This window comes from Epinephelus fuscoguttatus, linkage group LG4 (genome assembly GCF_011397635.1).
Source record: "Epinephelus fuscoguttatus linkage group LG4, E.fuscoguttatus.final_Chr_v1".
Lineage (NCBI taxonomy): Eukaryota > Metazoa > Chordata > Actinopteri > Perciformes > Serranidae > Epinephelus > Epinephelus fuscoguttatus.
Genome location: NC_064755.1, coordinates 6,621,178 through 6,645,831, shown reverse-complemented (window position 1 = coordinate 6,645,831; position 24,654 = coordinate 6,621,178). Strand labels below are relative to the sequence as shown.

Here is a 24,654-nt window from a genome sequence, read left to right as displayed (position 1 = left end):
AAGTGGCAATCAACACTGATCTACTATGTTTTACATTTGATGGAAATGCAGAATAAAGTCACACTTCCATGAAAATATCAAATACCTTATTACATGATGCAATCAAAATGTGGGATTAGATAATACTGACAAGATGAAAGATGTTGGTCATTCACAGTATATGAATATAAAGCCATGTTCATCATGCCATTATATCCCTACATCATCATAGTCTTACAATCTCAGTAAAATGGGACAAAACTATAGAAATGTGTATTACCTGCCTACAATTATCCATCATTATTCACTGCTGCGAGTGCTATTCTGTTTGTGTCTAGTATTTGAATCACACAACCTGCTACATAACCATGAATTGACTCCAGGCTCCATAGGTCAAGGAGTCATTGACCCTCTGTAATGAGTACTATTTAAATGGCAAGTGCTCAGCATACTAATTTCAGATCTTCACTAGCTCAAAATGTGGGTGGCAGAGAGTCTCCCACTAACCACTGACTGTATTATCACTGCTGGAAACCACACTGACAATTGCAATATAAAAAAATGGATGGATGATTTTTTAATTAATAAGACAATGGACTCTTTTTTGGAATTGTACAAGTGCAATGACAAGCTCATAGTAGTAGGTTTTGACTATGTGAGTGCATCTAAACACAACTGCTTTTTTTGGCTCAAGCATGTCCAGCAGTGTAAAGTGCGAAAATGCTGGGTGAGGTTGAGTATAGACAGGGGAGACAGCGACATGCCACGACAAACTCAGAAGGTACCGTGATGCATGTGTTATATTAAGTGTTAAATCGCTGTACATTCTGACAGCCATCACTGATAGCTTAGTGTTTGGTCAGTAACATGGGTCTCACTAGACTCACAAGTCAGTCTTTAGATGCTTTGCTTAACTAAAGACTGATGACTTTCTCCCTGATTTTGTGTTTAGATGGGCGGATACAATTTCAGAGTTTAAAAAAACATTATTATTTCTTAGCCGTTAGCGGTGTCTGTAATAGGTAATAACTCATTAAACGGTCAGTGAAAAAAATATCTTTTCCTGCGGATATCTTAGTTACAACATGATTGAGCTAGCAAAGCAGTTTTGTGTTGCTATGTGTGGTATTTAGTCAGTTTTGGGAAATCACGATGTCTAGAAAGCATCAGTGGCTGCAGCTGACAGGGACCACTAACAGCAGCAGCAAAGCTAACATCAGGACGTCATCTGTTAAAAGCCTCCCGTTGTCGGATACGACATGACACTACTCCAGTTAGCTCAATCATGCTGTAACTAAGACATCCGCTGGAAAAATATTTTCTTCACGGATGAGCACACGTTTGATAAAACAGAGTTTAATCTCTCGGCATCCATTTTCAAGCTCTCTGTGTGTTTGTTTCCTTGCGGACGAGAAAAGGGGGAGCGCACATTTCCGGGAGGGCGTGTCCTTTTCAAAAATGCAATAGGCGTTGCTTTGTTGCCAGCCGTTTTCGCCAGTGTGTTAAACACACTTTAGAAAGGAGTGTCCCTAGACTATCACAAGGCGGAGATATCTGCTTGTCTGGTGGCGAGACTAGGGTCTCACAGTCTCGCCACTCAAACAGAAGATACATTTGTGGAGTTCTCTCTCCTGATTGAATCAAATGCAATAGGATGCCAGAAATGTAGAACATACATGTAATAACTAAATTTAAATAACTCATTCACATTTTTAAGAAACCCAATCTAAAGTTTAAATCTGATAATTGCCAACTAAATTAGCTAAAATGTGTTATATTTCAAATCTTTTGTCTTTTTAACTTACATGTTTGAAAGGCATCTGCATTTCATGAACATAATAATATGCAGAGCACAATATGAATTAAAAGTTTAATTTCAGCAATATTTATGTGCAATATTATTTACATATGCACTGCAAGCAGTCAGAAGCAGGTGTAGATTTAGTAACTACAAAAAGATTTGAGCTACTAACATTAATGAATGCTGAAATGCATGTAAATTTCATTCTGCAAACAGTTTACCTAGAAATTCTTTCACATTTAATAAATGAAACCCCTTATGTCCCTAAAGTTGTAAAAATTACTAATAGCCAAAACCAGACTGCAAGGTTGGGAGGCAGGGTTCAAGCGATTGCTACTGTTCTTGTTTTATGGGCTCATGGATGCGGAAGATGGATGTAATTGTATACCTGGAAATCAAGTTTTCTTGCGCCACTGAGGAACTTTCAAGAGAATGAGCCGGGCCCCACTTTGATCCACTTCCCTTTATACATACATTCTCTACACTAGAGAGAGGCTATGAGAGAGCACATGCATGTGTTTTATAGTAAGGCTTGTTTGGGGAGGTCACTTTCACTGGACCTTTTCAGGGGCACAACCATGGGTGGGGCTGCAAATAGCTCTGAAACTGCTGAGCCAATCAGAAGTATGACAACAGTAGCTCAACAATTGATCATATTATTGGGAGAAGGATTTCATGTGGTACAAAACAGCTATGGGTCATATTAGTGCAGAAACTGCTTTAACCACACTGAATGCACATTGCTCATGCCAATTTGTTTAAGTATTTTAAATACATTTTCAGCGTTATTACATTTTTGTTCTGTCTTTTTGTATATATTTTTTTGTATTATTTTGCTTTTCAGATTGGCAGCAGAATGTTTGTTCCAGAATCAGACAGTTCTCAGACATCTATTCTCAGTGCAAAGTCTGAGATCCATTTTCCACCAAAATACCAAGAACTCACTTTGCATTGCCTCATTTGAATGAATCTCTCACCTGTTGTGCCTCTCTGTACCTGTGCACTTAGGGCTCTGGGCACCAAAATACCATACCAACAGTCAAAGCCAATTACAAGGTCACAAAAGAAAAACATTTTGTTAGGTATAGAGAACAACAAAACTACCTGGTTAAATTTAGGAGGCGATTGTGGTTTCAGTTAAAATAACTAGCTTAACCCTATGGGCCCTAGGCGTTTTTGGGGTATTTTTACTGCCTTTACTTTTAAGCTCATATCACAGTCATTATAAAGGCTACATACACATGCTATATCTTGTTTTGGGTTTTTTTCAGGACAATCTGGGCTATCCAGATTTGCCATCATTTCATGTCCTTCTATGTGCCTGTATTTTATATTAATTTTTATATCAATGAAAAAAACAAATCCGCGTTACTAAATTCTTACATTTTTACATGTATCTCACCATAGCAAGTTGGAAAAAGACATATTCTGCCATATATGAAGAGGGGAGACTCTCTGGAATCTGGCAATATAAGAACCATGATGGTGGGACATTCTGTCACTCCACAGTTGTCCAAAACGTGGTTTGTGCCAGGCAGACATGATTGCCAGTATTTTTTCATTATTGCAAGAAATTCCATTGACTCAATGTGTTTTATCTGAAAGAAACATGCAATATTTACATCTAAGATAACAGAAAAATAGTTGACCAAGTGCAATGATGTCCTCCAAGATAATATTTGCCACTTTGTTTGCAGTAAACAAAGTTTGTTGTTGTTTTTCAGTTTCAGTTATATATTACCCCCCCCCCCATATTTTGGGCATTGGGGGGGACACATGTCCCCCTCAATGTATATGGTGACTACGGCCCTGTCACACATGCATAATTAGGCTACAGTTGTCTGTGTGTGCAAAGGTGAAGTATGCTGGTCTTGTCATACAAAGTTTGACAAGTGTCAACTGGACAATATGGAGATATTTGCATCTTGAAAGACGGACTACAAATGTGGATAGACAGGGAGAAACACACGCAAGCCTACGACGTGGTAAGATACAATATTCCTCACTATATGAAGTGACTGATAAGATGGATTGTAAAGAAATTCGTCAGGTTTTATTTTGTAGACAATTGATCTGGATTTATAGCGTGATGGGATGACAGCACAATGATGTGTTTGGTATCACTGGAAAGCTCTTTCAAGTGATATGTGTGTCATTCCTGTGCGAGCCTGCATTCACGAGTAATCCATCTACGAGTAATGTGTGTGCAAAGCTGTATGAAAGCTCTGTTATACATCATTTTAGTGTAACTTTATCATTTTTTTTCGCTGTGAAAACATTGGACTACCGACAAGTGCTTGGTCTTGTCAGAAAGCTACGATTCCGCTGTTTGATGTGATATGCGTGGTAGTAGTTACGTAAAACACTGGAAAATACTCAAATCCATAAAGTCATGTAACTATGTTGACTTTTGGTTTCATACAGGACACAAAAGGCGATCTCCTGGTTGAAAGTCCATGTTTGTTTGACACATTCATCACCCCTCCCTCCTGCTCTATGCAGAATTTCTTACTCTTTATGGTGGATTAATTATTTAATCCACCACGGCAAAAGATACTCATTGACTTTGGATTGGCATTGTTTTCGTTTTGCCAGCATGTAATTTTAATAAATCTCATACCCACAACCACATATTGTGTTGTTAGGAGTTTGTATCAACTTCACATCTTCTCAGAATGCTCCCTAGGTGACTCCCGTAAAAGGTGTTCCAGGAAAAATACTGCTATGAAAATGATAAGAAATGGCTATTTATATTTTTAGATTATGAATAGTGATGCATTGTGTATAAACATCTTTTTAATGTTGCAGCTGGTAAAGATGGAGCTGATTTCAACTGATTACCGTGTAATTTACAATAATCAGTACTAACCTCATGATTGGTCTCACAGCTAATTAATGCTATACAACCATGTACTTACTCATTAATATTTCAGTTCAATCATTATTATTGACTGCACCCATATCCAGTTGTGAACATTCATGGATCTGGTCTTTAATGAGTACAACCTGCAGACATGCAGTGATATGCATTCATTCCTCACCACAAGCTGCTAACTGATCACACCGCCCAGTCTGATAGGGAAGATAGCAACAATCTGAACTGTTTTATCCCTGTGTGCCTCCTGTCAGGGATAAAGTGTAAGTGCTTCTTGTTGTGTGATCAACTGTTGATTGGCGCAGTGTTAATTTTGTCAACTAGCCGGCCGGACAATCTGGATTACAACCATCCTCAATGCCTTGACTGTTTTCCTTTTTAACCAATTAATTATCTTAACTCAAATTCAAACTCTCAGTCTATCTTTCTGATTGGATGACCTCCCCCTGCCTTCCGCGCGGTGGTGGTACACGTCCAGTTTTGCTTCACAGAAGCCTTGGCTCCACAGCAGGAAGCCAAGAACAACAACGTCTGTAAAACTCTGTAAAAGTACACCAAAGCATACATTTTCATTTCCAAATATTTATTTGAAAACGAAACCATTCATACGGTCAATAAAAAAACATTTTGTTAATAATAAAAAACAAATGTAATCTCAACAGTGACCGCGCCAGCCAGTGGGACTGTGGCTGAACCGCACCCAATGTTCATTCATTCGCGTGTTCAGTGTGTGTGTGTGTGTGTGTGTGTGTGTGTGTGTTAGTATGTCAGAGAGGAGGAGTATCAATAAAAACAAAGTTGCCACTAATTATTTCTGTGTTTATTTCTTTTATTCTTAAGTTTTTTTTCATTAAAATGCGTAATTTAGCCAACAATATTATAGATCAAAAGTTAATCTAATTTATTATTGTAGAATGTATTTCGCAAATCACAACTTTCAACTGGAGACACGGCGCGTCATGAAAAAACAGAAAAAGCATTATAAAAAGCTGACAAATGATGTTAATTGACATGAGACATTGGAGAGGTTGTCAGTCCTATTCTATAGCCTGTAATATATATATATTTTTTTTTTTTTATCATAACTTCTCAGAAATTACTCAAAAATGCATTTTTTTGTGTGCTTCTGAGCACATGGGCAACATAAACAATGATGTTACTATGACCGTTGTGGCCCTTGGAAGGGCGCTGTAATCCTGGCGGTCCTAGTGTTAACAAACACTGAATTAAAATGGGAATATGATTAAATGTGTTGGCTAGGTTTTGATGCCCTTGTAAGAAAATACTAAATTAAAATGGGCATAACAGTTAAGCTGTTATGATCTTCTTTTGATGTCTTAAGAGGATTGGAGCTTTATTCTTGCAGGTTGTAAGTCATTTGTTGTACAAATATACAGAAAATAAACAAGAACCTGTGAAGGACGTATGTAGCCTATTGCACTTTTTCTAACAAGCCTTAGACATTCATTTATATTATACAAGAGTAATATGGTACATTCTTAGTTTAAATGACTAAACACACAGTTAAAGGTATGCTTACAATGGAATTTTTACTACCATGACAAACATCCTTTTGCAAAATCTATTACAGTATAACAAAACTGTCAAATTACATCAAAAGACTAAAATGAGACTAAAACTAAAAATGATTTCCACTGACTAAATTTTAACTAAAACAATACAAAACTAAAAGACTAGAATGTGACTTTAACTAAATCCAGTCTTTGGTGAGTGACTAAGACTAAAATGAAATTAAAAATTCTTGTCAAAATTAACACTGGATTGGCGGGACTTTTTTTCAAACTTGCTATTTATGTCCTGCATCACACAGAGTGATGTGTGACGAAGCCACACTCTTGTTGGCTGTCATTGGGTCATGTAATCAATTGACCTATGGCTAAGCCACGCCCCCTCCACTCACTTTGACAAACTATCAACATTCAGTGACAGGGCGCTATGTCACAATACACGGCATTTCGCAGGAGGCAACTGATGTTTTTTGGGGACATAACGATCAGATGTCATTGAGAAGTAACCAAAAGTTCCTAAACTACACACTGGAGAGATATATTAATCATTTTATTGTTGAGAAGGTCGATGAAAAGCTTAAATTACAAGCCAAAATTTACAGGTCATAGTGTATGCTTGTGAACCGCATCTCATTGCCGTCACCATCAAAGACAGCTAGTTAAAGTGGGTAAGGTTTTTGGCTCAGAATAAGAGAAAAGGATAACGGCCTTTTTACCATCTTTACCAAGAGTGTCTCTCCGTTAGTTTGGTGCTACAGTATTTACACTGAATCATTCAGCATAATGTTTGCCAACCTTTGTTATCTCTGCGATTACAGATAAGTTAATGAAGCTAAGCTCCAGAAGTTAATGTTAGCTTAACTAGAGCCCTTTGGACAACAGCTAACAATGATGTATGATCACCAAAGTACAAAAACTAGAACAAAATAGGCTAATGAACTCCCAGCAAACAAGGTGACATGATGAACAACGCAGCTAGGCGCTAACGTTAGCTAGAGATGTTAAAGACAACTTTATATTTCTTTTCAGCAAAGTGACAATATGTTGCCTCAAACCAGGCGCGCCGGATTCATTTCAGAAGTGGGGGGGCCAAAAAGTGCTGTGCATCTGGGGCTTGTCACCGTGTGGGCATGGCTACCTGTGTAATGTCCAGTTAATAATAGGGACTAGTTAAAGGTGCGTAGTGATCAGGGATTGAAGTACAGACTGAGTTGAGTGTGAGCTTCCAGTGTGTTTTAGCGAAAGCAGCAGTATCTTGCAGCAAGTTACACACTCGTCCTCTCTCATTAAAAAGATGGCGAAGAAAGACAAAGAGTCAGGTAATGTATTTAATCATGAACTTTATCTTTGGAGGAAAAAAGCAAGCAGTTTATTTCTTAACAGTGTTTGCATGAAACCTGAACACTTTGAACCCTTTATGGATCAAATCGGATTTGGACTACATTACAAAACTAACACGACATTGGTGGAAAAAAGTAGCCTAGCATAAAGGCATTTATAAAACTTTAAAGTGCCTCTTGAACTGGGGTATGCAACGGTTTGGCCTAATTAACGCCTAATTAATCTTCCCCTCAGACTTTGCCGAAGTAAATTTTCCTTCGCTCACTAGCAAAGCAAAAGCTGCGGAGCACTTTTCAGAGGTCCAGGCCATCGGTCAGGTGTTTGTGGATGTGGAAGAAGAGGAGGCGATTTAGACGTCGCTCAGTCATTGTCGAGCGAAGAAAAGTTTTCAACCGATGGAGGGAGGAGAAGCTCCGCTCAGCTATTGCGTTTGACATTGGCACCGTCAAGTACAACCGGAGAAGCCTGTCGACTTCACCGAGGGATTGCGTGCCTTGTCCCTGTGCGGCCAGCATGTCCGCAAGTGTGGTCATCTTCGTCACCCAACTGATGGGCCTTTCAGCGGAACTGTTATGTGCCTGCAAAACAGCTGGAAACATTGACAGCTGGGTGCGCAGCCGCTCCATGTCCACATCGCCTGTGTAAATGTTGACCACATTTTGGGGGATGCTGATGCTGCTGAATCCGGGGGGACTGTTAACTGCTGTGAGGAGTATCTCTTCCATGCTCATCAGCAGATGCAGAGTGGGCTGGTTGAACCTGCGATTCAGCTCAGAGGTGAGCAGGTCAACTACCTGAAAGAACTGGCTCCTGTAATAGTCCTCTGGATTTTCCCACTGGTGCGGTGCGCCTCCGTTATCATAGCAGCGTGGAGGAGCGCGTCGGTGTGGGAACTGTCCATTGGTTCGACAGCCCATTGGTTCGACAGCCCATTGGTTCGACATCCCATTGTTCCGACCATATTAAACTCATTGTTCCGAAGTCCGTTCCGAAATCATCATGATACCCAGTGGTTAAGGTCTGGTTAGGTTTAGGCATAAAAACCACTTGGTTAGGGTCAGGAAAAGATCATGGTGTGGGTTAAAATGAAAAAGAAAGTGGCAAACACATAAGCTGTGAGCCTGCTCCGCCTCAAGCCGGTCGCGGCGCACCATACGCCCGCCGCAAGCCGTTCAGCACCGCGGACAGTCGGACTAATGGGATGTCAAACCAATGGGCTGTCGAACCAATGACATGGACCTGTCGGTGGGGGGGCAGAGCCGGTGCCTGAACCAGGTCAACATTGACCGTTTTTTGGGCCTCTTCAAAGATGCTGTGGAATACCTCGGTTGACCTGAGATTTTTGTAGTGTGTCTGGAGCATCTGCACTGATGAATGAACTGTCTCTGGTGAGACGTCTGTGGACTGGAGAACCCGAGCCACCTCCTCCGCAGAAGAGAACAGTTTTAGAGAAACTTTCAAGCCCAGAAAAACACTGAATTGTGTCATCAGTGCCTGTAGCCCTGGTGCTTTTTTGCAGGCCTCTGTGTTTCCCCCCATCCCTTCATAATTTTCCAGCAAGGATTTTATTGCACTGGTTCTGGCTGTCCAGCAAGTGGGGCAGAGCGGTTTGAGGCCGGTGGGTGTGACAGGAGATGCGGCACTGATGGTGTTAAAGATGGCAAGTCGTTTTGGTGAGTTATTTATTATTTCATGTATGTCATGAACTAAACTGAAGGCACCATGCACAATGTTGCACTTTGAAGCAGCTTCTTCAAGTATGAGGTTTAAACTGTGATTAGTGCAGTGCATTGATAGTGCTTTTGGATTTATGTCTTTAATCCGTTTAGCCACACCTGATATTTGTCCCTGTAGAACAGATGCTCCATCGTAGGTTTGCCCTCTCATGTCACCAATGTCAAGGCCGCATCTAAGTAATATGTCCTTGATCGTGAGGGTTATTGATTCTGCGTCAGTTTTAGGACAGTCATACATTCCTATGAAGTCATGGACAACATAGTCAGCAGATACCCATCGGACAGACAGAGACAGCTGACAATATCACGGATTTCATCCACAGTAATTGCATAGTGTTTTGCATTGGTTTTTATTTCTGTTAAGAGAGTGGTGAGAGACTCCAGGTACATCACATTTATAAGTTCATTGATGGTCTCATGTGATGCATATTTCCCAGTGAGCATAAAGCTTTTCAGAGTGGGGTTTTTCTCAAGTACCAGTTCAACTAGCTTTTGAAAATTGCTCTCCTTATCAGTATGCCCTCTGACTGCGAGCCCCTGTCGGGTTAGAAACTGCAGACAGCGAAGTTACTCCATAATCTCTCTCTTTCCTGCTCAATGCGCTGTTGTTTTACAAGCTGAATATTGACAGGTGTTTGGCTGAAGTAAGCACACTTTTTTTGGACACACTCTTTGTGAAATTGAGATTTTTTCATGGCTGTCTAGGAGGCTTGGGCATTTTTTCCAGTTATTTATTCTGGACTTCACAAAGCTGTCATCTCCACATTTGGAGAAAGTAACAAGCTGTTTGACAGCAGCAAATCTGCATATTTCGCAGAAGGCTCGCTTAGTGGTTTTGCACAGGACTAACCACTCTCTGTTTTTGTACCAGTCTGCATTGAAGTACCTCTCTCTTTGGCCAAAAGATCCTTTTTGTCTATGATTAGCTGTGCAGCTTTACTTTTCTCGATGATCCGGCAACAATCCTCGGAACCAGCCTGGCTGGGTTCATTGCTGACTCCGGCGGTAATCTCAGCGGGAACAGAGCTGCTGCTTTGGGGTTCTTCTGCTGGTTGAGCTGAAGATCCAGGCTCCGACAAAGTTGTGGAAATTGATGTAGCATTTTTCGTGCTGAAGTTCAATTTTGTTTGGAAGTGTTTGATAGGACAGACAAGTGTGAAGGGGGGAGAGAGAGAGGGAGTGACATGCAGCAAAGGGCCACAGGCTGGAGTCGAACTCAGGCCACTGCGGCAACAGCCTTGTACATGGGGCGCGTGCTCTACCACTAAGCCACCGACGCCCCTATTCACCTGTTCTTTTGACATGTTTGCAGAAGTAGGTTATGCAGTCTATTGCAGCTACAGCAGTTCAAACAGGCAACATAACACACAGTGTAGCGATGAAATGATTTTATTGTATGATGTGCTCTTATTGGATTAAAAATGTAAGTACTCTCTTCTTCTCTTGTTTTATATTTGTGTACTACGGAGCCGCGGAGGTGCCATTGAGAAAAAAAAAATAAAACGCGCCAGCGCTAGAAATGTTTGATTGCGAACCAGATAGGCCTACAATTTGGCTCGCTTTTTGATTTATTTCTTTTTTTTTTTTTATAACTGGGGAGTTCTTACAATACGGTGGGGTTAGTGGGGATTACTGCTAGGTGCTGTTGGATAGAGCCAGACGGCTGAGAGTCTACCTGGAGCCTGCCGAGGATGCTCGAGGCTTTAACAGGCTGGTGAGGCAGTAACAGGTGCGCACAATTGAGTGCCTGCTGGAGGCTGTATCTTTCTCTCTATGGCCCCTCTCTGTATTTAACCTAATGTATGAGTGGAAGTGAAGAGTAAAAGTGAAAGTCGTTTTTACCGTAAGTAATGTAATATAGGGACCTTTGATTCGGCTTAAAAATAATGTGGCAGGAGGGTAAAAGTAGGGGGGCCAATGGCCCCCTGCCCCCCCCCCCCGCTTCCGGCGCCGTTGCCTCAAACACAATGTTGTCTTACCTTAAAACAGATGTAGACATCGTTATTAATCTTATTCACATTGAGTTGATGCTGTGATCTAACGTTACCGCACAACTTTATCCAAAGGAGACACTTTTCTCGGTTGAGATGTGGTTTAGGAAAGGGTAAAAATACACCCCGTCGCCCAGCCTCTCAGGGTACCTTGTGTTGGAGTTGCATGTACCCCATACACACCATTTGACCATTTTAAACTCCAAATCTATGAAAAAGCTCATAAAACCAAACAAAACTGACTTTCTGTAATGCATTTCAATGAACGTCCAGGCAGAGAATGTCTGAGTGTATGGGAATGGCTATACACACTGTGACTGGCTTATCGCATTTGAGGGCGGGGCTTAGCCATAGGTCAGTTCTTGGATAGACTGGCAAATCGCCAACCAAAAATGTTGTTTATATTGACCTCAAGATAAAACCAACAGGAGACCTCGAGCCTAACTGGAACTTCAAACAAAAATACACTTAGATTTTTGTTGCTTGAATTGCTGGCACAGAACTGCAGCCAGACTTTCCTGCAGGCTTTCAAATGACATTGACCTGACTGTTGATGAATTTTCAAACTGACTTTCATAACATTACACAGTAAAATATGTAAAATATGAATATGTAAATCTACTCAGAATGGGGCTCTTTATTCTGATAGCCATGTAGTATCTTGCATCCGTAGATGCCCAGCACAAACAGCCTTACAAGGGAGACTTTAGGTGTGAGGCCAAATATAAAAACTATAGGAAAGCATAAATAGTATTTTCTGTATGCCTTCATACTTGTAGCGTGTATCGTTCAGCCTAGTTTGCCTAATTTGTTAATCTTTGAAAATAATACTAGCCTGTACAGCAAAGTACAGGTTTCAGAATTTCAGTAATTTGGTTCTGCATGCAGATTAATATCATATAAAGCATGAACATGCACTCGGAGCACGGGCTGAGACAGTCACAAGACTCACCAAAGCTGCGTCTTGCAAAATCACGCCCATTTTAGGGAGTCCTGTTTATCGACATGTTCATCTGGGTCAAGAGGCAGGCCAGATGGACTGACATTTTAGCTTTACTTGCTAACATGGCACATGAGCGTGGAGACTGGTCAAGCTACATTTGTACACATAGACATGTTCCCTCACTGACAGTGCTAGATTTTTGCTCATGGTGTAGATGTCAAGATATTTAAAGCTGCACTTTTAAATATTTTCACATTTACAACAGATCCAATGGCCATGTGTAATGTGAAAGATGTCGCCAGTATAGTGGAAAAAACCCCGCAGAGAATTATTACCCATCTGTACAGTTCCTCTCAGCACTACATGGCGTTCAGTGTCTTTCAGCTCCTGGTTTTGTTTAGTTCTTACAGACTGAAACGGTTTCGCTCTTGTTAGACATATCATGTGCACAACACAACACATTCTAACTTCCAAATCGTCAAATATGGCAGCTTGGATGCTTTAAACTATGGCGCTTTAGGTACCCCTCTAGTCTCAGTTTTGGATGCTCAGGGACAGGGTTTTGATTTCCGCTTGACACAAGTTGGGTCTTTTCAAAATTAACTTCTATGTTTACAGGAAACGTGAGTCTTATCAACAAAACCATTTTAGTTTTACAGTGGCATGCAAAAGTTTACTCATCCCTGGTCACAATTTTGTTTACTGGAGATAGATAAGATAAGATAAGATAAGATAAGATAAGATAAGATAAGATAAGTTAAACTTTATTGTCCCACATTGGGCACTTAGTGTGACATAGCTGCATAGCAGATACAACCATCATATAGCCTACAATCAAGACACACAGTAGACAACCATGTAGTACAGCAAGAATGCCAATTTGAATAACACGATTGTACAATCAGGACTTCATTCATTCATTCATCTTCTAACCGCTTCATCCTCTTGAGGGTCGCGGGGGGGCTGGAGCCTATCCCAGCTGACATCGGGCGAGAGGCAGGGTACACCCTGGACAGGTCGCCAGACTATCACAGGGCTGACACATAGAGACAGACAACCATTCACGCTCACATTCACACCTACGGACAATTTAGAGTTATCAATTAACCTAGTCCCCAATCTGCATGTCTTTGGACTGTGGGAGGAAGCCGGAGTGCCCGGAGAGAACCCACGCTGACACGGGGAGAACATGCAAACTCCGCACAGAAGGGCTCCCACGCCCGGGATCGAACCGGCAACCCTCTTGCTGTGAGGCGAGAGTGCTAACCACCACACCACCGTGCCGCCCTCAATCAGAACTACTGGGCAAAATAAATACATAAACTCTGTCATTACAGGTAAGGCTAAAAGAATAAAAGCTTGTTAAGGTTGCACTAGCCCAGGAGATAATAATTTAAAGTGCAATAAAAACTGTAGTATAGATAGTGCAAATAAAATAAAGTCGTACACATGAAACTGTCGCAAATAAAAACTGAAGTGGGAGTAAAAACGTACCAAAGTGTGCAACAGGTCAGTAGTCACTATAGCAGATTTTGTGAGGGGGGAGTCAGGGCTGTAAGGTGTGTCAGGCAGGGTATCTGCCTCCCCCCTGCCTAGCATATTGTATGAAGCCAGAAGGAAGGACAACAGGGGTAATGGATTTAAAGCAGTAGGCCCCCACTGCCCTGACTGGGGTGGGGGGTGGAGGGGGGGACTAGGGTAGTGGATCCACAGCAGTAGGTCTCCCCACTACCCTAGTAGGGGAGGGGAGGGCTGGAAGGGGCTATCGACATCAGATGTATTCATTTGTTTATTAAGGAGGTGGGGATAAAGAACAGCTTAAAACGGTTACTCTTACATCTGCTGGCTATGTAGCACCTCCCCGATGGTAACACAAGTCCTGTAGACTGATGAAGTTAAAATAGAACCTTTTGGATGCAATGAACGATGGTAGGTTTGGAGAAAAAAAATGATGCGGAATTTCATAAAAAGAACACCTGTCCAACACAGGGGTGGATTCATCATGCTTTGGGCTTGTGTTGCAGCCAGTGGCATGGGGAACATCTCACAGGTAGAGGGAAGAATGGATTCAATTAAATTCCAGCAAATTCTGGAAGCAAACATCACAGCATCTGTAAAAAAGCTGAAGATGAAGAGAGGATGGCTTCTACAACAGGGCAATGATAATGATCCTAAACACACCTTGAAATCCACAATGCACTACCTCAAGAGGCACAAGCTGAAGGTTTTGCCATGGCCCTCACAGTCCCCTGACCTAAACATCATTAAAAACCTGTGGATAGACCTTAAAAGAGCAGTGCATGCAAGATGGCCCAAGAATCTCACAGAACTAGAAGCCTTTTGCAGGAAGAATGGGTGAAAAACCCCAAACAAGAACTGAAAGACTCTTTGCTAGATACAAAAAGTGTTTAGAGACTGTGATACTTGCCAAAGGGGGCACTACTAAGTACTGACCATGCAGGGTGCCCAAACATTTGCTTCAGGCCCTTTTCCTTTTTTGTTATTTCAAAAAATGCGGATGATACACAGTTAACTAAAGACATAAAAACCTGGATGAGCACCAATTTCCTGATGTTAAATTCAGACAAAACTGAAGTTATTGTTCTTGGCCCCAAACAACTCAGAGACTCTTTATCTGATGACATAGTTTCTCTGGATGGCATTGCTCTGGCCTCTACCACTACTGTAAGAAACACGGACGACAGATGAGGCTGCACAAGTTGCCTGTGTTATCAAATTAACACAGTGAGGACCACAGTGTACGAACAGTGCCAGAGGTTGTGATTGTGTAAAATAGGCCTGAGCACCAGCATATTTTCCAGACATATTTGCTGCTCCATCATATGTCTGTCCCTGGAGCCCATCAAGAGACAAATTGAGACGAAGCAGCACATCTTTGGCTACATTTGCTAGGTTTTGTCCAGTTGTGAGTGACACTTCATATAATCCAACAAATGCTTCCTGAGAAATGAGGTTGTGGTCAACATAGCGAAGACAGATTGATTCCTGTTCAGTCCCAGTAATGTCCTGTGTTCCATCAATAATGATGGAGTATTGCAAAGTTGGTTGTGCTCTGATTTCAGAGGCTATATCTCTGACAATGGAGTTTGCCATTATGCTCAACATCTCATTTTGGGGGCTTGTATAATCATGAGAACGCGAATTAAGCCACTCGAACAGCATGGAGTCATCATCTGATCTCAACCTGAGTAACTGAGCAAGATTTCCTTCCTCAGATTCATTTCCTCTGAGTGCTAGGCCTTGTCTGCCTAGGAATTGCACACAGCTCATGATCTTCATCAAGCATGCCCTTGCCTTTTGCTGTGATGCTGCCAATGCACTAGAAAGCTGGGAATCAATTGGATTTTCTTTTTGGCAATGTGTAGTGTTGGGAATAGAATGATTTTATGCATTTTACTATCAGTTGTGTTTCACTATATAAGTTTTAGATGTGTGAACAATGAGAATACTAAGATGATTTCAGCTGATCTGAATGTGTTTGCTTTGCAGAAGCGGAGAAGTACAGGAGAGGAAGAGACATGAAATCTGAGGAGCACATACCGCAATGCTTAGATAATTAGTTTCATATATGGTAAAAATAATAGAAAGTGATGTACAGATAGTAAGGTACAGCACGTGTAGGGAGTTGTGTTGTTCTCTTGTCTTTCAAAACAGGAACCACGCCCCCACTGTCAGCGGGAAGGAGTCAGATTAACACGAGGCAGGGGCGTGGTGTGGTGAAGGAGGAAGTGGAACTGCCAATGAGAAGAGGACAACGCCTTGCGTGCACAATGACACTCTGTTACGCTCAAATATACTGGGTCAGGGAAAGGACAGGAGGTCAGACTTCGTGAACTGACACACCTTTGTTGTTCGTCAGGGACTTGAAGTTGAGACCCAGAGCTCTGTAATTTTATTCCTTTACTGCTTAATAAACTACATTAACTGAGACCGAATATCTTCTCCTATTGCTTCATTAAAGAACATGCAGGACTGAGCTCACACATAGCACATTGGAGTAGGATGAGCCCCAGTCCATCAATTGGTGACCCCGACGTGATTTGAAGCCGGAGAAGTGACGGGATAAAAGACATTCAACAGCGGAGGACAGCAGTATTGTGACAACACCTGCCGCGGCCTAAAAAGAAGGTAAGCAGACGCCTGTTTTATCAAAGTTCTGCAATTGGAAACACTAAAACTTGTGTTGTCATTGTACTAAAGTCTCCTAGTCTGAAATGTAAAGGAATAAAGTTAGAACAAAACACAAAAGTGAAAGCCCCGGGGCAGGGTGAAAGGCCCTGGAGCAAATCATAAATTTGACTCCTAAATACGAAACATAGTCAACACCTCGACAGGACAGGGTGAAAGGCCCTGGAGCAAATCATAAATTTGACTCCTAAACATGAAACATAGTCGGGTGAAAGGCCCTGGAGCAAATCATAAATTTGACTCTAAATACGAAACATAGTCGGGTGAAAAACCCTGAGATTAGGTTTTCCATCTAATCTCTAAAAAGAAAAGACAAGTGTCCTGAGGTGGATAAGCTCGGGAGAACCCATAAGGTTGCCTTGGACAGCTGAGAATATAGTCTGAAGACACGGGTTGTCTGAGGTTGAAAGACCTTTGTGTAGATTGCTACAACACAAAAAGAGGTTACAGAGTTCTGCGGGCAGGGAGGCGTTTTCCATGTGATCCCTAACACTGAATACTATCGCTCATGTTGAGACATCTATTCAGTGGTCCGCAGAACCACCCTGATATTGGGAGTGTAAATAAATAAGTCTTTTAGGGATATTGTTTTGTGGGTGGCTTACCGACAACCAGCTATCTTTACGGGCGGAAGAGTTGTGTAGAGTCTATTAGAGGTGACTCAATTCCAACTCTTTTCGTGCCTGAGCGGTGGTCGCGTTCTGTGGGGAAGAAAAGAGGAAGCTGTGTAATTTTGCCTTAAGATAGAAGCCAATTGTCGCGAGCCATAGGCATCCCGCACCCTCCTAGGAGAGTGGTGTAGAAGCTTGGATGTGTCGGCCTGCAATTGGTGGAACTTAAGTAGCGAAATCACAGCGATAGAAAGGAAAATAAGTCCGCGCAGACTGCGCGGCAGAGCGGGCACGTGGCGCTGAGTATTGTGTGTATTGTTGTAATTGTGTGAAGTTTTTTTTTTTTTTTTAACATCGTGACGAGTAGTACCCTCTGAGTAAAATAAGTAAGGACAGAGGAGGGACAGAGAGACATCATGGACGGTGAATTTGACAGGGACTGTCGTGAGCAGGGTGGATGTCCTCCCATCCTAGTAAAAACACAGTACGGGGAGATTAGGAAACAGTTATTGTCAGGAGTAATAGATAAGCAGAGACAGGCTGTAGGAAAGGAGTTTGATGATTTATGGAAGGCATTACAGGCCCAAAATGAGCTTCCTCGGGATGAGGAGGCAGTAAATGTTACAAAGAAATTGCTGGCTGCAGAGTTAAAGGCGAGAGATGATTTGGAAGAACACGCTAAAAAGGAGAACGAACCTAAATTTATAAAGAGAAAATGGAAACATCAAAAAGAAATGAAGGAGCGCAAACGAGCTCTGCTCCATCAGATGGCAGTTACAGCCATGGCCTATTGGAAAAACACAGACAAAAGTCACAAAAAAACAAAACAAAGATAAGCAACCTCTGTCTGCTCCTGCAAAGGATCCAGCCTCACCCCACCAGAGCCCACCTCTAATAGGTTGTATCCTGAGATACCCCAAACACACACACCTCCAATTCCCCACCATATTCAGGAAAGAATATGCAAATGCCAATGTTGATGATTAAAGACGGTGTGCTTAATACAGATGTGATAGGGGAAGGAGAGTATGTGAAGGCCAAAGAGGAAGTGATGAAGGAAATAAGACAGGGAATAGTACAGGTGGAGGCAATGAAACAGGACGTGATGAATATTGTGGCGGGAGCGCAGAATGTGTATCAGGAGACTCTGAGATCTATATGCAGGATGATGTGTGCAGCATAGAGAGCAGAGACAGTAAGAGAAGCATGAAACAGGGCCCTCTTTCCTCCAGCACCTCTAACGTGGAAGCAACGGAGGAGGAGCCGAGGCCACTAGCAGAGGCAGTGTTTCAGTTGAGGGCACAAAGAGAGAGGTCAGATAGAAGCAACAGAGAAAGGAGAAATAAGGAAAGGAAAGAAGAACCAGAGGAGTGTTCTGAGATAGAGGAAATGGAGGATGAGGAAAGTCAAGGATGGTCAGGGTCAGACTCTGAGAGTGACCAAGGTACGAAGGCTGTAAGACTAACAGGAATAATAAAGTCAATCAAAAGGCCACACAGTGCTGCGGGCTCACGTTCAGGTTGTCCACATTCTCCTTATAATCTCCGACAAAATAAGAACAAGCCAAAAACATTTGCCATGCCACTCCTGGAAAAGACCCCAGGAGGAGGAGAGGTATACCAACCCTTCTCCTTTACAGATATGCACTGCATCCTGGATAAGATGCCCCGCCATTAGAGGAGGAGGCCCCTGGATGGAGCGTTTCTGTAAACAGACCATGGGTCACAAAGTAGCATTAGGGGACTGGAGAGCGCTATTGGGACAACAGCTCTCCAGCTGGGATTTAACTGCACTTGAGACGTTGGCAAAAACAGTTAATTTAGCGGATAAAGAGCCATTCGCCCAACATGCCACTGCTATCGGTCGGGCCATGCGACAACAGTTTCCCATTCCATCTGGCGCCATGCACACGCTCACGTTTCACATCGAACCTGACGAAAACGTCGCAACATTCCTTAGCAGATGTAAGAACACATGGGTAGATGTGGCTGGAGTACACCCAGGGTCTTGTGACCTACAAACCACCCTGTTCAGAAAGGCCGTGTTAGAGGGACTGCCTACGAAGGTAAAAGAATCATTAGAGAACAATCCTGACCTTCCTGGCTGTTCCACTGAACAGTGGGAGAAACACCTCACACACCACATGAAAAAACACAGAGCTAAACAGGCGGAAGAGAAGGAAAGCACAGACTCAGCACAGGTTCAGCTGCTCAAACTTCAATTGGAGGATGCACGTCGTAAAACGAACGATGTGAAAAAAGACAAAAAATCAAACAATCAAATGATTCAGCAGCCTCAGCCATCACCCACAGTTACCCCCGATCTTTTTCCAACCCCTGAGGGGGTAGAACATCGCCCTCCCAATTAGGAGTGGCTCCGAGGTGGTACAGGAAGATTCAGAGGCAGGGGAGGCGTGGCGGCCCAAGAGGGTCAGGTTGATGGGGTGCTTCCTTTGTGGAGACCCATTGCATTGGCGGGAACGCTGTCCACACCAGACCCACTCATGTAATGCTGACCCCGAGTGGTTGGAGGACAGGATGCGAGGCAGGCAGCTCGGACCTCCCAGGGGTGGCGGAAACAGACCCCCCAGGGGCGGGTATCAGGGACCGCACAGGGGAGGTTATCAAGATTATGTGCATCAAGCACCCAATGCCACTGTCGCTCTGCAGGGTCAATATCCTCTGATGACCTGGGAAGATTCCCAAGGATATTGACGGGGCCCAAGAACCCCTACGCGGGAGGGGCTGGCAGACCCCTACTTGCGACTGAAAGTACTGAATCAAGAACTGCCTTTCATGTTGGACACGGGGCACGGTATTCCACATTAAACCTCCTGTGTCTGCTACTCACATGTCATCATCAGCGGTTGAATTAACTGGGTTCTCGGGTCAATCAGAAAATCTGCCACTCACAAAACCACTCACCACTACCATACTCCAAGCAGATCAGACATTTCCACACACATTTGTTTCCTCAATGGCATGTCCTGTTAACCTTTGGGCAGAGATGTGTTATTAAAGTGTGGAGCCTCCATCCTGTGCAGCCCGGACGGACTGATAGTGACGTTCCCAAATGGATACACTGTGAACTGCTCATTGTCAACTGTACATTCATCTTCACAAATGTTGTTATCTGCAGACACATCCCCCACAGCTGAAGGACAGTGGGCAGATATCTACTGGGGCCTCCTCGAGCCAAACACCACAGCAACTCCTGGGATTTGCGCTCTCTCTCAGTCATGGCGCCCTTGGGTTCAGTCATTAAATCCTTACACACCTCCTCCTGATCCCTTCCATGTAACACTTTATTATGATAGAAAAGGGGATGAGATGTATCAGCAGGCATTTTATAACGAAATTGAAGGTCACAGGTGGGATATACAGTCGTCCTGTATACTGGTGGGTAATGAGGAGTGGCTGCAGCTGTTGACCTCGCTTCAGAACAGCAACAGTGGTATAAGGGGAGGAAGAAGCCTCCTCACATATCTCTGGCAATCCATGCAAAACATCAGGCCAAAGACTTGGGCCCTATGTGTAAGAGGCTAATGCAACTCACTGATTGGATCCGCACTCAAATTCCTCAGGTGGATTTCTCACCCTCTGAGAAAGCATATCGCATCAGGCAGGGAGCTACAGACAAGGCGATCCTGGAACACCGACAGATAGAGAGGTTTCATGGTAGGGAAAAGACTGACCATCCAGACGCAGAACACATGTTACACACACTTCCTGACTCTCTCTGGTCTTCTGGGCCCACCGATGTGGGCTACTGTGCACAGGTCACCCCATTACATTTGAGTTAAATGATTGGACACCGATTTGGCAGAATCAATATCGCCACAAGCCAGCGGCTGAGGCTGGTATTGCAGATACTATCGAGGGTCTGTTACAGGCTGGAGTGTTGGAGGCCTCAAACTCCAGCTGGAACACACCCATTCTTCCTGTAGAGAAACAGAATACAGGCAAATATCGCATGGCGCATGATCTCAGACGCATTAATGCAGTAATCTCCACACCCACAGTACCAGTGCCAAACCCATACACCGCCATGTCTAGCTTGTCGCCAGAACATAAGTGGTTTTCTTGTATAGACCTTGCGAACGCCTTTTTCTGCCTACCTCTCGCGCCGCCCCTTCGCGACATTTTCTCATTCACTCATCGTGGTAGACAGCTACGTTACACCCGCGTCCCACAGGGTTTTATCCTGTCACCTGGTCTTTTCAATCAGGTTCTCAAACAGCAGCTGGCCGAATTGTCACTACCAGAAGGGTTGTGGTAATCCAGCACGTTGATGATATCCTCTTGGCCGCACCCGATCCCTCCTCCTGCCTGGAGGGGTGTGGGTCTGTCTTACTACGCCTACACCACACAGGGTTCAAAGTCTCTAAAACCAAGCTACAATGCTGTAGGCAGCAGGTCTCGTTCCTGGGTCGCATAGTGTCGGCTAAGGGCACGGCCGTGTCCCCGTCACACAGAGAATCGATTCTGCATCACCCAAAACCACACACCGTGAAAGACATGTTGTCATTTTGGGCCTCACCGGTACAGCAAGCACTATGTGGCCTCTTATGGCGAACTAACCCATCCTTTGCGTGCCATGGTTAACGCACAGGGCATGCAATCTTACTGCTCCTGGTATGGACCACTGACGCTGAAACCTCATTTATCTCCCTCAAACAGGCACTCTCTGCTGCTACGGATCTAGCCATCCCGACTACAAGCTACCGCTTTTTCTTGATGTTTCGAAAGACACACACCACCTCTGGTGTGCTTTTCCAGAAAAAGGGGAGGCAGACAGGTGCTGATGTATGTAAGCATATCCTTAGACCCAACCGAGGATAGACACCCACCGTGCACTCGACATGCAGCAGGAGTGGCAAAAATTTTGCAGAAAATAGCACACATAGTGATGGGACACGCACTGACTGTACTAACAACGCACAGCATAGTGGCATATGTAAACTCAGCGGCATTTACTATGACATCACTCAGACAGACGAGGCTGGAAAAGATCTTAAATGCACCACACATAACATTCACACATGAAGGTGTAAACATGGCAGATAACATGGGAGAGGGCGAGCCACACAGATGTGAGGAAAAGGTGCAGAAAGACACCAGGGTGAGAGAAGATTTGCAGGCGAAGCACCTGACTAACGCAGAGGAAACACTGTTCACAGACGGATGCTGTTTCAGGCATCCAACTGAGGGACTGAAAGCAGCATATGCAGTGGTGAGACAGACAGAAACAGGGTTTGAGGAAGTCCTCACGGAAAGGGTGACAGGGAAAGAGTCCTCACAGTTGGCTGAGCTCCAGGCAATGATTGCAGCATTAGAATGGTCAGAAGGGAAGAGAGTGAACATCTACACAGACTCTGCATATGTTGTAGGAGCAATCCATGTGGAGATGACACAGTGGATCAGATCGGGTTTTCTAACGGCAGCAAAACCCCCATTAAACACAAAAAGATATGAAGAGGCTACAGGAGGCTCTGATGAAGCCAGCACAGGTAGCAGTCATTAAGTGTAAGGGCCATGATAAAGCAGGACAGCTATCGCTAGGGGAAATGAGGCTGCAGACATGGCAGCCAAGAGAAAGGCAGGATATAGTCCACAGTATATCATGCTACAAACAGAGAAAACAGTACATGATCTCCTGCCACCGTGTAATGTAAATATGTTAATAGCAGAGCAGCAGAAAGCTTCTCCACAGGAGCTTACAATCTGGAAAGAGAGAGGAGCAGTGAGAACAGAGGGTGTGTGGAGGTCTCCGGACGGAAGACCAGTGTTACCCCCAGGGCTGATGAGATCAGTCCTCCAGGAGGCTCACGGGGTGGCTCATTGTGGAAAGGTGCAAATGGTGCGAGGTCTCACTCATTGGTGGCACCCTTTTCTGCCAGCCATGATTGAGAATCACATCAGAGAATGTAAAATATGTACAGAATATAATGTCAGACCCACAGTGAAACCACACCAAGGAAATTTCCTCTCCCCCAAACTCCCAGGTCAAGAGGTCATTATTGACTACACAGATATGATAGAGAGAGTGGGAGGGCACAGGTATCTTCTGGTGGCGGTGGATGCATACACCGGCTGGCCAGAAGCCATACCTGCCAAATCAGAGGATGCAAAAACAGTAATCAAATTTCTGATAAATCAATATATCCCCAGGCACGGGTTCCCCAAACGAATCAGATCTGATAACGGAACTCACTTTAAAAACAAAGACCTACAGCAGGTAGAGAAGGCATTGGGGCTAAAACACACATTTGGCACAGTCTATCATCCTCAGTCACAGGGCAAGGTGGAAAGGATGAACCAGTCTATTAAGGGAAAAATAGGCAAAATCTGTGCTCAGACTAAAATGAGCTGGGTAGATGCTCTACCCTAGCTCTAATGTCAATCAGGAGCTCGGTGAACGCATTGACAGGGTTCACGCCATATGAACTAAAACAGGACACCAGTTCCCGGGACCGGGAGCTGGGATCCAAACTACAGAAGAAATAGAAAGCCCTATGCAATACAAACCATATTATGACCAACTAACAGCATTGGTGTCAGCTTTCTCCAAACAGGTGACCACAGCTCGGGAGGGAGCAGAAGGGAAAGACCCCCCAACATCAGAGTGGGTCCTACTCAAGGTGATCAAACGAAAGTGGTCAGAGCCTAGGTGGACTGGTCCCTACAAAGTCGTGGAACGGACGTCCCACGCCGTCCAACTACAGGGAAAAGGTGACACATGGTAGCCCTGGAGTCAGTGTGCAGTGGCAGAGACACCTGCCCGAACACTGGAGGACATAAGAGACACTAAAGCTTAAAGAAAAAAACACACGCACAGCTTACTCACACCGACATTTATTCATTTAGCTTAGCATAAGTGCGGAAGAGATATCCTGTGATCAATGTGAAGGTTTGAAGCTCCTCTGAAGCAACACTTTGCCCAGAGTACGTTTGAGTAATATAAAGCCAGGATACAAGAAAGACTCGCTTGCAGAACATTTACACTCCATATTTACTCTTATATTTTACACGTTTATATTTACCTTTTTGCAAAAAAAAAAAAAAAAAAATGAAATTATTAGTAGAATTATTAGGATTAGAACCACGCCACCATAAGTGGTTTGTGTTGGGAGTTGTTGTGTTAACCTGTGTTATTGTTTTACCTCTGTTGTATTATGAGTCTTCCCTCAGAGACAAAGCCGTAGAACCATCACTAAACCGAACCAGGAGAGACACCCCAGGGAGTGGAACGTCAGACTCCTGCATAGCTAAGTATGGTGGAGTAGAATTGACATACATCATAGGGCAAAGTACAGGGTTCCAGTTTGACTTGTGCTGTAATAAACTGTAAAGGAAAGGATCCAAATTGGAGGGGTATGACGTGTACTTATGCGGATTCTCATGGGAGGGCCCACACACAATCCGTGGTGTGGAAGATGGAGAGATGTGATGACGTATTCTGGGCTTTGGGACCCACCACCATATAGGGTAGGAGGACAGGACATTGGGAAAAAGATAAAGATACAGAGGCAGCAGCTTCAGCCTCTTCCAGGCTCCCATAAGCAGAATCCGATATTGCTAAGTGTGTATAATCTCACAACAAACCCATGGTCAAACTCAATTAGGCACCGCACCAAATG

General features: G+C 43.6%; 1 long non-coding RNA gene across 1 annotated transcript; it reads left to right on the top strand.

Moving 5' to 3' along the window:
- Positions 1–15,580: 15,580 nt before the first annotated feature.
- Positions 15,581–24,089, top strand: LOC125887616 (uncharacterized). Its single transcript, XR_007449188.1, has 2 exons — positions 15,581–16,344; positions 23,576–24,089. It is a non-coding gene; the product is annotated as an uncharacterized LOC125887616 (long non-coding RNA).
- Positions 24,090–24,654: the final 565 nt, after the last annotated feature.